The 18485-nt window shown below is 38.2% G+C and overlaps 1 long non-coding RNA gene across 1 annotated transcript in view; it reads left to right on the top strand.

The window, feature by feature from the left end:
• The window catches only part of LOC143684122 (uncharacterized), a 193696-nt gene extending 180779 nt beyond the window's left edge, over positions 1 to 12917 (top strand). Inside the window, exons 3-4 of the long non-coding RNA XR_013175856.1 lie at positions 1003 to 1091; positions 7832 to 12917. This is a non-coding gene — a long non-coding RNA (uncharacterized LOC143684122). The remainder of the gene's footprint in view (positions 1 to 1002; positions 1092 to 7831) is intronic.
• The last annotated feature ends 5568 nt before the right edge of the window (positions 12918 to 18485 follow it).

Genomic DNA, 18485 nt, shown 5'->3' with positions numbered 1-18485 from the left:
TAGCGATTAAAAACTTAGAGCGTGCAGATAATTTTCCCCAAGAATTCTGCTGTTTAGAATATGTATATGTTTTTTGTGTGTATATAATCAAATCAGTTCAAAATGTGTATGTATAAAAATAATGATTGAGGCATTTTTGTAACAGTTCAAAAGGGAAACAAAAATGAAGACATATTAGTAGGGAACTGGTCAAATATATTATTATAGATCATTGCAATGAATGGCATACTGCATAGTCATCAAAATGAGTGAGGTCAGTTTATGTATGCTAATGCAGAAAGCTCTGCAAGTCATGTTACTAAGGGAAAAAAGAAGGCAAAGAGCAGAATATCATTACTCCATTTGGATAAAAGAAAAAAACATGGATATGCACATGTGTATATATTCTTAAAATTCCTAAAGGATACATAAGAAGCTTAGTAGTGAGTGTCTCTGGGAAATGAATCCAGAGAGCAGGTTAGAGAGGGCTAGGAGACTTTATTTTATATTCTTCTGTAACTTGACATTTGTGCCACATGCAGGGATTACTGCTGTGAAAAAGAAAAACAGAAATTTTTTTAAAGGTGATTTTTAAAAATCATGGTACAATAACACTCGTTAAGAAGGAGATGGACTCATTTAGCAAAGTTTAATTGTAAATTCTCAGGTGAAAATTCATTCCAATTACAATAGTTCTTATGTACATCTACAGAAAGTATCTGTAAAGGCAGCTCTATTTTACACCAAAACTTTTTTTTCCTCCCTTCTAATAGTGTATGTCTTCAGTGATATCAGGGAATATGTTTACTATAAGTGGAGAGGATGAGAACTAGATCTCATGATAGCAAGCCACTTAGTAAACCTAACTCTAAATAAGGGAAAATATTCTTGATGTAGACCAGATGGTTCCATTCCCTTCAAAACACTTTTAAAATGCGGTGGTAATGCTTCCTCTGTAAAGTTAAAAATATATATATAGACCATATTCAATGAATCATTTTAATCTTTTTTTTTTCTTTCCAGATGAGACATTATAAACTGACTTTAAATGACTGGGTTTTTGTCTGAATAAGTCACTGAAACTGAAGCCATCCAAGAAAGTCTGCATCCAGGTAAATGACTCCCATCTATAGCATTGTTATCTGTCAGTAAATTTTCTCTAATGCATAAGCAGAGGAGGTAATGCAAGAAGTGACACATACTGTACGTGGTCCAGTGACAGAAACATAAGAAACAGAGAAGAATGAAATTCCAGACTTGTCACATCCCCTCCAATACACAGTTTATAAGCATGTTTGCTTACATGATTTTAAATGTGAACAGCCCCAGAATGACTGAAATGTGTGCATTCATATACTGATGCTACACCATGTGAGAGATTTGCAGCCCGGCAGCAAGAACCCCCTGCGCACAGTTCCGGAGGTGACTGAGCTGTGCAGCGCATCCCTGTAGGGCTTAGGAGGGCCAGGAGAGCAATGACTGGGCTCTGTCAGTTGGGTTCGGGGGCCTCCCTACCAGCATTCACTTCCAGAGGCATGTGCATCAAGACCATAAACCTTAAAACTTGATCTTCTGACCTTCAGAAAACCCAAATGCCTGAGAATCTCAGTCTTACAAACTCCCGCCGTTACTCCTAATGGTAAGATAAAGGAAAAAGGGCAATGGGAGATGGGAGGTGATGGCCAAGTCCCCACATAGCCTGACATCTACTCTTGTTGAGAGTGCAGGGCTGGGCAGAGACTGCTCTGTAGGTCCGTGTTCGATCCCATGGGCCTGTTAAGACATGATTCATAAAATGAATACCCTACTCATAGGTTCCCCCCCCCAAAAAAAATGCAACTCAAAGAACAAACCCTCAGTTTTCCAAATTAGCACGACCTCCCGAGTCCTTCTAGAGAGACTGAAAAGAGCAGTTCCTCTCATTCTGAGGATTTTGTGATCCCATAACTTTTTTTCAGTTATGGGATCACACAAAAAATACTTTTTATCAAAGTAGAGGGGAGGTGGGTGGGGAGACAGAAAGTCAGAGCCGACATTCTTTTTTTTATTTTTTATTTTTTGCTAGATTGTCAAGTAGGTAGCTCTTGCTGGGAAGGCACTTCACAGTGGTGTTAGGAAACTATTTAGGATAGTTTTAATCTTGCAGACAAAAATAGTAACATTCTACAGAGTTCTGTCACTGGATATCTTTACTTTTTTTTTTTTAATTTTTCTTATTCTTTTGAGGTGTAGTTAAGCTCGTGAAGCTGTCCTGTGCATGTCTTCTGCAAAAAATCTAGTTCTGGAAAAACTGCATTAAGATACATATCCTAGTAAGGAACGTACTAAGACAGGAAGCTTTATTTTACATTGTAAGAGTACTGGCTATTTGTCCGTAATATCCCATCAGCCCTACAATGGAAGATGTGGAACAGTTAATCCAAGGAGTTTCTGCTGTGTTTGGAAGCCCTTCGTTTCTAACGCTCATACATTTGTAGCAATATTTCCAAAATAACTATGATGTTCTGCTTCAGACTAACAAAACCCCAGAGAAACATTATATAAGATTTTAAACTTTTTCACATCTTATAAAGTTTCAGATGAATAAGCAAGACATGCTCAATTCTAAGAAAATAGTTTTGTTTGTTGTTGTTGTTAAAGAACTGATGCTTTACCAATTCTGCCACTAAGTAGCAACGTTGCCCTCCTTTCCTGCAAAATAATCTCCAGAGTCCTATCCCAGTCCACAGGCACTGTACTCAAATACAAAGAAGTATTTTCAGAAAGACCTCCTGCACTGTGCAATATCCCTTGAAAATTTTTGCCTAATCCCTTATTGATTTAAACGAGTAATGTGCAAACAGCCTTTCCAAGCCTGTTTCATAGGGCCAAAGGACTTATGTTGAAATCTACTCATAACAAATGGAGACAACCTGATTGAGATGTTTAAAAGCCCCTGTTCGGTGATGTAAAATCTGTAGACCTTTAAACTGTCCAATACGGTAGTCATTAGCCACGGGTGGCCGTTTAAATTTAGATTTCATAAAATTAAGTAAAATTAAAATTGTAGTTCCTGAATTGCACTAGCCATACTTGAAGTGCTTAGGTGGCACAATGCCAAGGCTGCCACACTGGCAGAGAATATTTCATCGTCATGGAAAGTGCTATTGGACGGTGCTGCTGTACCCAACATTATTGATAATGCATCGGACTTAAATCATCAGTTGCTAAGAAAGGTTTTTTTGCTCTTTTAAACTGCTTTGGAAAACTTCTAAATATTTTTAAAATTCCATTTTTCTCCCCAGTAGTCAATCTGGTATATAGCTTCCAGGAGATCTGTTTGTTTTTCTTCTTCCTATTTGCTTTCATATTAAAAGATATGGAATTAAGTATTTTATATACTCTTCTAAAGTTTGAAGTTCTCTATTTTTTAACGTTTTTTAAAAGAGGTACAGACAGTTATTTTGAGCTGCGCACTGAAGTCTGTGGCCATTGGCTAGTTCACCTGAGTCACTGGCCTCTCCAAGTAAGCAAAGGTAGGAAAGATGTTGGATTGTACTTGAAGTTCAGTATTATTCTTTACTCCTTAAATTCTGTAAGATTTTGTTTTTCCTAAATTGTATTGCCTTAACTAAAGCTGATTTATGTTTTGTTTTGTTTTTTAGCAATTGGAGAGCCAAGCAAAATAAGTATTAGAACCCTTACTTCTCAGTTTTCTTTATGGAAATGTACATGATATTAGAAGTGTCCATTTTTATTTCCAAACTAGATATATAGCATGGATAGGAGTTTTGCTTCAATTTTTAATTCGTATTCGCCCCCCTCTTACAGTATATTCCTAAAAGCCTTAATCAGCATTTTGATTCCTTTAATAAAACATCAGTCTCAGTTACTTTCCAGTCACCTATACATAGCAGGTCAATTATATTTGGTTCCTGGACTAATGACTATGTGTTACACCAGACAAAAAAATTAAAAACAAATTTGTCTTTGAGTCATTGAATCATCAAAGATTTGAAATAACTATATAACATCTGTGAGAAAGGGAAATAAATATCTAACCAATACTCTCTTAATACATTTAATAGTATTTTTTCAATGAAAGGATAAATAATAAAAGTTTAGACCCAGTTTGTAATTTTAAAATATGAAATTCTCATTTTGGGCAGGGTAAAGTTTAGCTCTTCATTTTCAGTAAACAAAAATGTAGCTTTCTTTATATGGTAAGCAGATTTACTCCAAATACCTATTATCTGTACAATTTATCTATAGTTATATTGTTCCTGTGCTTATAGAATATAGATAGGTATGCTTAGTACATAACTATGTAAGATATTCTGATTTAAATTATATAACTATTAATATTTTTAAGCACTTGAAAGACCTCAGAGAAGCAGCCCATTCTGAGCTCTAAATTTAGAAGGTCTGTTTTGCTGGCAGGAAGAACTTTTGGCCCATACCCAGTGTTCTTATCCCTCCCTTCAACTGCATAGTTGATCTTTTTAAGAGTCTTAGACAAATAGGAGTCACTTTTAAAATGTTGGAAAGGTCTAGGATATCTCAGAAATGTAATAATACAGTGCAGACCTGCCACGGGGGTAACCAGTTAACCAAAACTAAACCTTCAGCAACTTTTCAGAATTTAAAGAGACTCTGGACCCACCCAGGGAGCCACAGGAACAATGTGACAACACAAGTTCAAAACCAATCAAGAGCAATGTTTCACCTCCTCTCATTCAGACAAGACCAAAATACAACCACACACAGTGTGGGGCACCATGAAAAGCAAACAGAGCTGCTGTAGATCAAAGGAGGCAATGCATAAAGGTTGTCTTTTGACCCCGAGCCTACATCTTGGCTGCTCCTGATGCTCTCAGGTCAAAGAGGAAGAGGTACGAGGCGGGTGCTTTACTATGTCCTGGTCCCTCCCACATCGTCAGCGCCCAGAGCGGGAGGATAAAGCCACTTAGTGTCCTCCTTCGCAATGCAGAGCAAGAAATGCAACCTGCCTAGTGGTGTGAAAGCAAGGCCAGTCTGAGTCATTGATGACAGCAGGTTCTTATGCAATGAGTAAGGTTATTTCATAACACGGATTGGCCAGCTGTAGTTTATTCTACACTAAGCCACTAGTGAATGATACTCTCTGTTGTACATATGGCATGTTTATCTACTATACACACTGAACAGATAGGGAGCATTGGAAATGGTGCTGTGAGAAGTGCTGGCCTGCAGTGCCTTAGCTTGATTTGGGGCGACTGAAGTAGTGGGATGTTCCCCTGAACTTCTGCTATAAGGTAGATTTAATTAGGTGGATAAGCTAGACAAATGCACATCATCTGAATTAAAAGGTAGAAAATACAGTGAAGGAGAATCTGCATGTCGAATAAAACAATTAATAGAGCTGAAAACTAAATTTATTTTAGACTCTTTAAAATATGTGACAAATCTAACAAGCCTCATTTAACAACTTAAAGATAAGAATAAGCTATTTAATCTATTTTCTGATTTTTACGCGCTTAGCATAGATGTAAACATGTTTTGAAATCTTTGTAGTTTTTATTAGATCCTTCAGTTTTTTTTCTTTGTAAGTTTCTGTAGTGTCATTATTCATTCTGTGTGGTATGGATGAGTGTGTACCTGTGCATGTGTGTACATTACAAGAGAAAGTAATTCTGCAATCTTCTTCAATTCATTCTAACAATTTAGCTAAATAGAAAAATTCATTGCACAAGAAACTTTTATTCAATATGTGTAATTAGTTTTAGTTAACTTTATTAATGAAACGCTGCAAATCATTTAGATGCTGCGTACCCAAGAAGGGTCATTTCTCTCCCAAAAGGGGAAAGTGATATACAAATTGGTTAGAAAACAAATGTAATTAGATTTGATCTGTTCAGTATTCCTGTCCAGATGTGAAGTTAGGCACATACCTGAGTCTAAGTATATAATAGGAAATAGTGTAGGAAAAAGAAAGACTTAGAAAATGTCTCCATGGCCCTGTTGCCCAAAACTGGCACCTAGTGGGAACCTATGACAGCATGTGTAGACACATTTTCTTCAGACAGGGCTATGTTTTAAATTTCTTTTTTCAAATCTGTATGTTTTTTTAGTAAGGCAGTACATGAACTCTCCCTGTTTGTCAAAGACCCCACCACTCCCTAATGCCTTAAGTCAGTTGCTTCTCTCATTTACTTAACTGCCCGACTTCTGATGGCATTCCAGTTTGCAGCTATCATGGCCTAGAAGGTACTTATTGAATCAGTGTGGGTTAACCCTTATGTTTCTTTTCTCTGACTCTAAAAATAGGAATATCAAAGAAATGTCACAAAAGTAAAAATATTTCTGAGAGTGAAAATGATATCAGACACAAGCCTTTCATATTCAGGGCTGCATTTTGCAACAGATTCTTTTGTGATGCATTTGAGAAGTGTTTTTGAACACCTCCATGCCAGTCACTATTCTCGGCACTGGAGATGCAATATGAAAAAAGCAGACAAAAATTACTGCCCTCATAGAGTGTCTTGCATTCTAGTACATGTGAACTGAAAAACAATAAAAAAAAAATAGGTGATATGTAAAATGTTGGATGATATGGAGTAGGGGATAGAGTGTGGAAAAAGTGGGGGGAGGGGTGTTGCCATTTTAAAAGGGTGTTCCTGGAAAGCTCTCTGAGTGAAGGAGAGAATTCTGCTTGTATATGATAAAAGATGCTCTTGACTAAAATAAAGCCAAGGCTAAGGCCCTGAGGCAGCAGTTTGCCTGCATATTCAAGAAACAAATACAAATAGGTCAATTTCCTTAGAAAACAAGAAATAGTAAAAGAGTCATTAAATAGTGAAGAGTATGAACTGACTGGTAGAAATTAGAGATATTTAGAGTGGGATACTAGAGAGAGAGGAAGAAATGGAATTTAAAAACCTAAATAGGTTAAAGACATTAAAATGCTGTAAAATAGTCTCAAAATATCACCAAAATTTGCTGATTTTAAAAAGAAGTTGGGAGTGCAAAGGTAGTTCAGTGGTAGAGTTCTTGCCTGCCATGCCTGAGACACGGGTTCAATTCCCAGCCCATGAACTTCCAAAAAAAATCAAACAAATGGTGCTGTAATAAAGGGATAGTCACATGGAAAAAGAACGAAATGTGACCCCCTGCCATACAGCATACAAGATAAAAAAAAAGTTGGCCGAGATTCAGTCCCCAATAGCTGGTTCTGTAGCTCTGACCCACAACTGATCATTACAATTCGGCATTTTGTGTCAATTCTTCCTCGATACCCACTTACCTTGTTTGGCATCTCTGTTGTACTTCAAGAAAACTTTGCCCATCACTGGCCTGTAACCCTGTGTCTCTGGACCTGAAAATATAACTCCTCAAGTAATCAAGAGTTAGGTGTGCACAATACCTTGTTAGATTATTTTTCATGAAACCTTTGCCTTTTAGACACATACAGAAATGTGCTTAATAAGTTCTAGGGTTACTACTAAATATGAGGTGATTTCTAATGTCAGTTATTCAGTTTAAATTATTTTATCTTTGAGATCAACAAAAACTAAAATTCAAAATAGAAAAGACGCATTTGGGATTGAGTGTATGGCATCCATCCACATGTAACTAGGAATAAAATTAATTAATGCAAAATTTCAAATGCAACTAGTTCTAAATACATATATATCGTCTACATGAGAAGACTTTGTGTTATTCTTTTAATGGTTTCTTGTTTCTCATTATCCCCATGCTTTTTTCTAGTCCTGCTATCTTCAAGATTTCCTAATGAGTATTAGGAGGTAGGCATGTTTAGCAATCTGTATTTGCAGATTGGAAACAAGAAAATGAAGAATAATAGTTTCTCCCCTACTAATGTGATTTTCTACAGCTCCTTTCCTACCAGGTTAGGCAAAAGACGCAGTCACTGTTTCCAGTAGATGGAGTCAAGGAAAATTCAAGAATCTGTGATGCCTTGCCTCTCCAAAACGGGGCAGCTGCCTCACAGACTTCCATTGGATACTCCCCCAAGAGTAAGAAATGAGAAGTGATCATGAATGAATGAGAAAAACTACAGTTGCCTTTATTCTGGAAACATAATAACTCAATGCCAGAGATTGGTAGTGGCTGAAAACATTTAGAAAAATAAAGTGATTTATGATAAAACAAATGCCATCATTCTTACACGTTGTCATGACTTTTGTCAAATAAGATTTTATCAAGTATATTTCAAATTGTCCTAAATTTGGGGAAATAATTATTAAGCACTAATATTAGGAGGCATCTTAATGTTAGAAAACACAGACAAGAAAAAATTGAGTTCATCTTTATGTTATTCATATATACATGTCCTTACCAATTAAAAAAGTACCATTTGATGAGAACCTATGACTTTGCTGTCCCTTTATATATGGTAACGTATCTAATTTAATCTTCCCAGTTCTCTGATTCCTGGCCCTCGCTAGTTAATGGTGCAAATACAGTTATTTTAGGACCACAGGAATTTATTTCTCGGTACCCCTCTTATCACTTACATCACTAACTGCCCTGCAAGGAACTAGAACATTTTGAGGATGTACAGTGCATAATCTTAAACAAGGCGTTTTTCTTTTCTCATGCAAAAAACACGGAAATTAGCTCAAATTGAGCTGGACTTGGGTTCAGGTGAGGGTCCCTGGATTTCAGGAAGTTTGTACCTCTTTGGTAACTGCAGTGTTCCTTTGGAAATTACTGCGTAAAGGCCAAACTGCTGAAGTCTAGTCATTTTCCTTTGAGTAAAACCATCTTGGTTGTATATCAGTATCTGGATGTTGTTCTTTTCATTGCTCGTTATAAAATATGGCAATTCTAATTCTAAATCCCAATAGAATGGGAAAACCAAGTTGAGTTAAAATAATGCCTGTAATTTAATCAGTATTCTGTCTTTAACAAGAAGCTAGCGAGTCACAACTTCTTTCAGTCCCTCTGCCAGTATTTTTCTACTGTAAGGAGATATTATACAGTATTTTAGGGAAAACAAATTTCTCTGAATCGCTAGGGGTAGGGTAATAAAAGGTTGGAAATAGCATTTTAAGCAAGATCATGTATTTTCTTTCAATTCCCTCACATTGAACAGACTCTTAACTTGAGCTTGTTAGCTGTTCTGACTGTGGTTTCTGTCTCTGGTTGGACACTAATTTCAATGCAATGTTTTATCTTCTTAATCTGGTAGAATTTAAGAATTTAAGTCTCCATCCAGGTCAGAAAATATAATTAAGACAAACTAATCTAGCTAATGCAGCCATCTCACTCAAGGAAAATATAAATTAAAGAGTCTAAATCCAGAAATGACTCATCCTTGACACTCTACCAGGTTGTGTTCTAATTTTCGGGTTCCAACTTTGGGGGGAGGGTTGGGGGACAGCAGCTGCCAGGCATTGTTTCACACACTTCATCTTATCTACTTCTCAAGACAACACTTCGAAGTAACTATTGTTATTGCCATTATATTATATTAACATTTTATAGATGAAGTCACAGAGAATCAGAGAAATTAGTAGTTAACAGCTATTAATTGAACACTTAACTGGATGTCAAACCTGTGCCCCTCCCTCCATTGGCATTTTCTCATTTCATAGAAATACAGACACACACAATTATTGGCTCCATTTTTTTTCCCACAAGGGTCCATATCACTAATTGGTGCCAGGGCCAGGACTTGGGTTTGGGGCTGACTCAATGCCCTGGTTTTTATGCTTCTCTCCCAGCTGTAACCTGCGAAGTTCTCCAGAACCTAAGATCTTCCTATTTTTGTTTAATCAGCTGCTACAATAGCAGCATTTTTTTTTTTGCACATACATATACAAGTGAACACTGTTCTAATACTTAATTATAGGTTTGTACTCATATTGGGTACAAGTATGAGGTGACAGCATTTTAAATAGATGAGTCAGGAACTCGGACAGGTTTGTTCGATGTAGGGTAAAGCAGGTATTTTTTTGCAACATTTCAGTGTGAAAATTGTTCATTCATATGGCCGCTGGCCATACGCAGAAATGCAACCGACAATGAAGACGACTTTAACGCCTTTAAATTACGTGGTTTGTAGTACAGATTATTGCACTGTGAATTAGTTTCCTTCTGTTGTAGAATTGACCATTTGCATTATGCAGACAAGCAGTGTAAAATATTACTAAAATTATTCTTGAATCCTAGCTTTGAAATTGGTAAAAAACATTAGGCAATTTGTCTGAGAGAACATACAAAACACTTTTACAAAGGATTGAGATGGGTCCTTTTCCCCTTGTTAAATAGAGCCTTTGAAATGAATCCAGCTGATCCACTAGATAACACTGCAAATTGTCGTATTTTAATACAGTGACAGAATGAGAGGGAAGCCATACTAGATGTACTTGTACTTCAGGAGGGATCACAGGCTAGAAACGTTATTCAATAATGTGTTTTTGAAAAGAGACCCTCTCTGGTGGTTTCCTAGACTTTACACCCAAAGCACAAGGAACCAAAGAAAAAAATAGATTAATGGGACCGCTTCAAAATTAAAAAGTTCTGTGCTCCAAAAGATTTTGTCAAGAAAGTGAAAAGGCAACCTACTTATGGGAGAAAATATTTGGATACTGCATATCCAATAAGGGTTTAATATCCAGAATAGATAAAGAAATCCTACAACTCAACAATAAAAAGCCAAACAACCCAATTATAAATGGGCAAAGGACTTGAATAGGCGCTTTTCCAAGGAGGAAATACAAAATGGCTAAAAAGCACATGAAAAGATGCACAACACTAGCTGTTAGATAAATGCGATTTTTTTTTAATTCAACTTGTACTTAATACTGAAACTCAGAAGACGTGGCTGTTTTTATTTAACAATATTAAGCTACTCCTGTTTTTCAAAGGTTTATATGAATATTTTTTAAATCACGTGGGTTTAATTCTACAAATACTCCTTTTATTTTTTTTAGGATGGGTTCATGTGATTTTTTAAATTATTTATTTTTTATTGATACATATTTTATATTCCCATACCGTGTAATCATCCAAAGGGCACCATCAGTGGTTCACAGTGTCATCATATAGCTGTGCATTTAGCATCACAATCGACTTTTTCTTCTTTTTTTTGTGAGAAATAGCATATAAACAAAAAAGCAAAAAATTTCAAAGCACATCACAACAATTAGTTATAGAACAGATTTCTAAGTTTTGTATGGACTACAATTCTGCAATTTTAGGTTTTTACTTCCAGATACTCTAAGACACTGGAGACTAAAAGAAATATCAGTTGAATGATTCAACAATCATACCTGTTTGTTAAGTCCTACCTTCTCTGTATAACTCCACCATCACCTTGATCTTTCTCCCACACTTTAGGGGTGTTTGGGCTATGCCTAGTCTAACTTTTTCATATTCGAAGGGGCTGTCGATAATATGGGATAGGGGGATGGAACTGGTTGATGTTCTGGAGACGCTGGCCCCTCTGTAGATAAATGCAAATTAAAACCACAGTGAGATATCATTTCACACCTACTAGAAAGGTCACTATTTAAAAAAAGAAGAAGAAAACTACAAGTGTTGGAAAGGGTGTAAAGAAATAGGAACACTCATTCACTACTGGTGGGAATGGAAAATGGTGCAGGTACTGTGGAAGACAGCTTGGCAGTTCCTCAGGAAGCTAAGTATAGAATTGTCATAAAGTCTGGCAATTCCGCCACTAGGTATAGACCCAGAAGAACTGAGAGCAGGGACCAGAACAGCCATTTGCACACAATTGTTCATAGCAGCATTATTCACAACTGCCAAAAGATAGAAGCAACCCAAGGGTCCATCAGCTGATGAATGGATAAACAAAATGAGATATATAAATAAGGATGGAATATTATCCAGGTGTAAGAAGGAATGAAGTCCTGATACCTACAACATGGATGAGCCTTGAAGATGTTATGTTGAGGGAAATAAGCCGGATACAAAAAGAACAATACTGTATGATCTCACTGATATTACTAATTGTAATTAATAAACTCAGAATTAGAATCTAAAATATAGGTTACCAGGCAAGCATGGACGTAGAAAATGAGCTGATGCTTAATTTCTGCAGAATTTTTATTTAGGTGGGTTGTAAATGTTTGGAAGTGGGTAGTGATGGTGGTGGCACATTAACAGTACTGAATTATGCTGGTGCATGTGGTTGAATGGAGAAGGTTTGGGTAGTGGATGTTACTAGAAGGAAAGTTAGAAGATAAAACGTGGGACTGTGAATAATGGACTGTGGTGGATAGTGTAAATATAAGTATGTTCTTTCATGAATTAGAACAAATGTATGACACTATTACAAGGTGTTAAGAATAGGATGATGTATGCAGAAAATACATCTTATTTAAACTATGGACCATGGTTAACAGTAATATTTCAGTATTCTTTCATCAATTGTAACAAAGTTACCACACTAATGCAAAGTGTCATCAATGGGGGGCTGAATATGTGATACTGTATTTTCTTATATGACTTTTCTGTAAATCTACAACTTCTCTAGTTAAAAACGGTTGTTTGCTTTTTTTTTTCAAACGCCTCTTATGTTACACCTTGCCTGGCAACAAATGTAGCCACTTACTTCAAATGCAAGTGTAATTGGAAGCTATAAAAATCTAGCATCAGAATCCCAAACCCCTGGTGCAGTACTCAGTAAATTACAGCTTTTATGTTTGTGATATTGTCAACTACTTCATTTAAATATGTGAATATATGATTAGGCAATGCTTTAGAAGGCCTGCTCCACATGCTATGAAAAGGTTTCATCATTATTAAACAGGAAGGTCCTTCTGTCAAAGCAGATCTCATGGGCTGCTGCTGGCAGAGGGTAGACCCAAATCCCTGGGCAAACATGGAGCACAGCAAAAACCTGGGGTAACCGAATTGCAGCAGGACAACCCTTCCAACCAACACCTTTATTATAACTTTAAACCAGGCCATTCGTTTGTAAAATTGCAGCAGAGCTTTATAAAGTAAACCTGAAAGGACATTAATTTTTTTTTTTTTTACCTTTCTTAATTGTATAATTATCATGCAAAGCAAAGAAAGAAAAAAGCAATAGTTTTCAGAGCACTCTTCGACAAGTAGTTACAGGAGAGATCCCAGAGTTTGTCATGGGCTACCATACCATCCTCTCGGATTTCTCCTTCTAGATGCTCCAGAGCATAGGCGGCTAGAAGGAATAAATGTTTCTTCTATCATCACAATCGACTTTTTTTTCTTTTTTGTGAACAATAACATCTATACCAAAACCCAATAAATTTCAAGGCACAGCACCACAATTAGTTGTAGAACAGATTTCAGAGTTTGGTATGGGCTATAATTCCACAATTATAGGTTTTTACTTTTAGTTGCTCTGAGATACTAGAGACTAAAAGAAATATCAATTTAATAATTCAACCACCATATTCGTTTGTTAAAACGTACCTTCTCTGTATAACTCCACCACCACCTTTGATCTTTCCCCCACACTTTAGGGGTATTTGGGCTATGGCCATTCTAACTTTTTCATATTGGAAGGAGCTATGAAAGGACATTGATTTTTAATCAAATGTAGTATGACCAATAAAAGAAAATTTTATTTAAACAAGTAGTACATGATGTTTTAAATGAATTAAACTAAAACTGAACTTTAATATCTTACAATAGGAAAATAACTGCTTTAAAATTTAATGTTAGAGCACATATCAAAGTATATTGGGAGCTATTTTATTTAGGCATTTTGCAGAAAATAAATTTTCATCTCTGTGATTTGTGACTGGCTGTTCATTTCTGTGTTTAAGAGTTTGAAGGTATGCTCAGCTGTCTACCAGAAATAGCAGGGAAAACTCAGTCTCTTTCCAAGTGAAGATGTTCCCATTAGCATTTCTCCTTCATTTATTAATGTGTAATTTTTATTCCCTAGTGTTATGTCTTAAAGAGATTTTAAATCTTAGAACATAGAAATAGGTTTTGAAATTGAGAGCTGAAAGTCTCAGCCAGTTGATTATGATTTTGTTTTAAATAGGTAATACAGATCTCTAGTGGTTGAACAGTTTGAGAGCTCTGCAAGGAAAGCTAATTGTGCAGAAAGTGCTTGCATTTTAAGGAGGAAAACAGTTATTAGTTGAAAGTCTTCACATTGCAAAACTCACATGTTTCATACAAACAAACGACCAACCCTTGTGGAAGGGTAGAGAACTTCCCATCCCCTTTAGACGCTCCACAATTCTTCAAAACAAGCTGAGTGAAAAGCCTTCAGGAAATAGCCACTATATGTCTTCTGTCTAAAAGATTAACATCCAATTCATTCGTTACATGAACGGAGCTGGAAGATCTTTGCGTCTTGCTTAATACATTTTATTTTCTTTTGTACTCACTTTTGCCTCATTGGGCCTCTTTTTTACCTCCAGGTTTCCAAAGGCTCCCCATAAAAATGGGATCCCAGATCCCCTGTTGTTTCCTCAGGTTCTCCCAGTGGGAAGCTGGGTCATTTCTCAAATCTCCGTGCAGGAGAATCCTTTGATCCACATATAATCTTAAGGGATTGTTGAGTGCACCTCTGTACTAGTGCTCCTCAGGTGTTAATGTTAATTAATTAATGCTGTTAATTAATCAACAGGCAGATTCTGAGCTAGGTGGGTGTGGGTGGTGCCAGGTGCTCCTCATCGCTACCGAGCTTCTGGGAGATGGTGAGGCCACCTATCTACGGACCCTGCTCTGAGCCCCAAGTAGGCTCTAAAACATGTTTCTTTGTTGTTTTTTTTATTTCCTTTTTTACTTTTGCCTTTATTGATTTCATTTCGTTCCTTCTTTTTACTTTTATGGCATCTCTTAAAATTGGATTGAGTTTTTGAATTTATAAAACTTTTGAAGCTCTCTTTCAAACTATGTAAGAATATCTTGGAAACCTGAGTTTGCAGGGTGGCTTTCAAGTTTTGAAAAGTTGATCTTAACGTTTTAAAAATTGATTATGGGGGGCGGTGCGATGGTGGCTCGGTGGCAGAATTCTCGCCTGCCATGCTCGAGACCCGGGTTCAATTCCCAGTTCCTGCCCATTGCAAACAAAAAAAAAGAATTTCATTATGTGTTATCTGTTGAGCTGATGGTGGTGTGTGCCCCTCTCTATGCATTTGGCTAACTGCCTATTTGTAGGTGCAATTAAATGGTTAACCAGCCACAGTGAGAGAGTGGGTGACCCATCAGATTTTGTGCATGCTGTAAACGAATAGAAAAACTACTGAGGACCCAAAGTAATATCCACAGTGTGAGTCAGGTAGAATAAAAAGAACAAATTGGGAGCAATCAGAGTAAAACATGGGAAAATATATTTTTCAGACCCAATCTATTCTAATCCATTATGTAAATAAATTCGTATCATAGCATGTTGTCAACCTTAATTTTGAAATCTATCATTTTAGAACTTAGTCATGGAGTAGTCTTTAAAAGCTCCTTGCAGGGTGGGCCACGGTGGTTCAGCAGGCAGGTTCTGCTGAACCTGCCATGTCCGAGACCCAGGTTCAATTCCCAGTGTTTCCCCATCTGGAAAAAAAAAAAAAAAAAAAGCTCCTTCCAAACTTTTAACTTCTGGTTTCAAATATAAAATAATATATTAACAGGCCATGGCTCAAAGGGAGTACATAAATTATCATCATTGCCCTGCATGAACAGTAATTCACAGGTTTGGCTTAGACAAGTCTTAGATGAAATAATTATGTACAGTACTTAACAATGTAAAAGTAATTAATCTAGCAGCCTCATATTGGTTTGGCCTAAATAAACATGCAATAAAAAAGCCATATGATTTTATTTTTTTTCACTCATGTTTTTACTTTAGTAAGTTGGGATTTTAATGTCAGAAGAAACATATCTTTCCTTTAAAAATCATTTTCTTTTAAAATGTTATTATAATGATTATAAGCTGAGTTCCATATATTTATAATTGTGGGCAGATGTTCTCAATTAATCATTTTTATGCATTTGTTCTACTTCAAAGGAGTTTGGTAAAAAATGATTATTTTTAATTAAGGTGTAAGCAAGAAAAAAATGAGTTTTTTTTTTTTAAACTGCAAATCTAGGCTCTGTTGATGGGTAACTACAATCCTGTGGTGGTATGCTTTGGGAAAATGTTTCAAATAAAATTGTTTTTTGTCCAGGGGGTTCCGTAAGGGAGCAAGTTGCCTATTTGTAAACAGGTCCTTTGCTCACAAGTCCACAAAGTAAAGGGCTGGGTCATTAGTTTTGACATAAGGGCAACAGATAAGACAATGAATACCTGTTTTGGCAGAAGGAACAAGCGTGGGTGATTTTCTCCTAAGGAAGGAGAAGTTCAAACAAGTTCTTTCTCAAAAAGTCCATTTAGTGAGTCCAATCTTACAACCTAGGACATGTTTTCTTCTATGTGATTATACTGGTTAATCATTGTTTTATGAAGTACTAGTGTCCCCATTTCATAAATAGGCAAAGAGGAGAATGAGTGAGTAAATTCTTCTAAAATCAAGCAGTGTACAAAATGTAGAAAACAGGCAGCAGGGGAGAGACGGGGCCACCAGGGGAGAGGACTATGAAGGGAGGGTTGCTCAGGGTAGGCTGTCAGCCCACACGCCCTTGAGGAATCTTGTTATTTGGGGGATGGGGAGGGGACTCCAGAGTCCCTTGTGGCTCCAGGACCCTCCCCTGTGGATTGGCCCCACCTATGGAGGGACATGGTAGAAGCCTGGATTGCCAGGACCTGAAGCGGACAGCGAGTCAGGGTATGGTGAAGAGGCTCCTGGCTCCTAGTCCTTCTGTGGTTTGGTCCCCTCCTGAGCCTTTGAAGATGAGGCCAAGTCCACACCTGCCCTACATCACCCTCTCCTGGCTTTTACAGGTGGACTCAGGTCTCTGGCATCCTGGCTCCTTCCCTGATGCCTCCCCATTGACCTGGACACTGTTTATTCATTGCACCCCACTGGGTCCTGGGGCTTCTTGGTCAGCTATCACTCACCTGCTGCTCTTGTCCTGGTGTACAGGTCTACCTGTGACCCACTATACCACCATGAGTTCATGTAGTCTAGATGGGAATGGGAGCTTCCAGGCAGGGACAGCTACAGGTACCAGGGTCACCGGTCTTCATTATCCCAACTGGAGTTGTCAGCAGTCAGAAATAGCTTGGGTGTGGATTGTGGATGCCTGTGCCTGCTCTCCTCCTCACCATCTGTCAATGGACCTAGTGACTTATGCCCCCCTGAGCCAGAAGGAAGCATGCCCAGTCACAGATCTCTGGCTCACTTACAGCTTTCCACGACTTGTAGCTGGTCAGGGCATATTTCCTCTTCAGCAGCAAAGTGGACCCTATCCCCAATTAGAGGGCCTGGAAGGAGAACCTCCCATGTCATAGCCTCTAGGGAGAGGGTTCTGGGAACAACTGGGAGAGGAGAGGGCAGGGGCCCCAAAGTGTCAGGCCAATGGCCATCCTAGCTGGTTTCAAGCCCCACAGGCTGGGGCAAGCAGCCCAGGCCTCAGCCAGGCTGCAGGGAGGTGGGCTGAGTCACTAAGAGTCAGCAGTTACCCCACCATGGGAGGCCGTGATGCTGGGTAGACAGGGTGGAGAGGACATCCCTGAGGTCAAATCCTGCCTATACCCCATCACGTCACTTGCCCCAAGATTCTTCCAAAACTTGTAAATGTAGAATTACAAAGGACTTGTCTCTTTTGTGTCAATTTCTTTTGGAGATGTGATACCTTTTCCCCTCCTCCACTTTCCATGCCCTGGATGCAGAGGTCACTCATGAGAATGGCTTCTATATCGCTGTCTTTTAGTCTGCATGGCGTCTGGCCGGCCCTTCCAGAGCGCTGCAGGGATGTGGCAGGGCCCATGCTGAGCAGGTTCCTGCTTTGTTGTGTTCAGTGCATTATAGTCACCACCTGGAAATTCTTAACCGTGTTTTTGAACGTGTGCTTTGTCAGTGGTGTCTGAGTGATAATGGTGAGGGCACTCGAGCGTGGAGCCCCTGCCAGTGTGCAGGCCTGCCTCCTGCGAGCCTGTCTCCCTGGGCAGGTCTCCACTGCCTGCTTCCCGGTATCCTGGTGCCCCAGCCCCACCTGGTTGCCCTCGTGGGAGGTCAGGCCTGGGCTTGTTCAACCTGCAAGTTCTGTGTGTGAGGGGAGGGAATGGTGGGCTGGTGACACAGTTCCAATAACTTAGCCTGAGAGTGCAGCTGGTTAGATTTAGGAAAAGCAACTTGCTGACCCTCAGGCTCCTTCTGACCCAGAACAGGGGGGTAGGGTCGGTGAGAATAGCCAGGAACCCAAAGCATTTGAGCAAAACAGGATACACTGCTCAACCCACAGAGCATGGGCCAATCACAATTACCCATTTACAATCCTTAATTAGAAAGTCTAGACAGCCTATTGCAATAGTTTATTTACAATACTTAATTTGCATGTTCACTAACCAATCACAAGAATGTATAGACAATCAATCACTAGAATATATACACAGCCAATCACAGTTGCCCACTTGCACACCTTAATTTGAATGCTCACTAGCCAATCACAATCTAACA

Source organism: Tamandua tetradactyla, chromosome 5, assembly GCF_023851605.1.
Source record: "Tamandua tetradactyla isolate mTamTet1 chromosome 5, mTamTet1.pri, whole genome shotgun sequence".
Taxonomy (NCBI): domain Eukaryota; kingdom Metazoa; phylum Chordata; class Mammalia; order Pilosa; family Myrmecophagidae; genus Tamandua; species Tamandua tetradactyla.
This window is presented reverse-complemented; position numbering and strand designations above follow the sequence as displayed.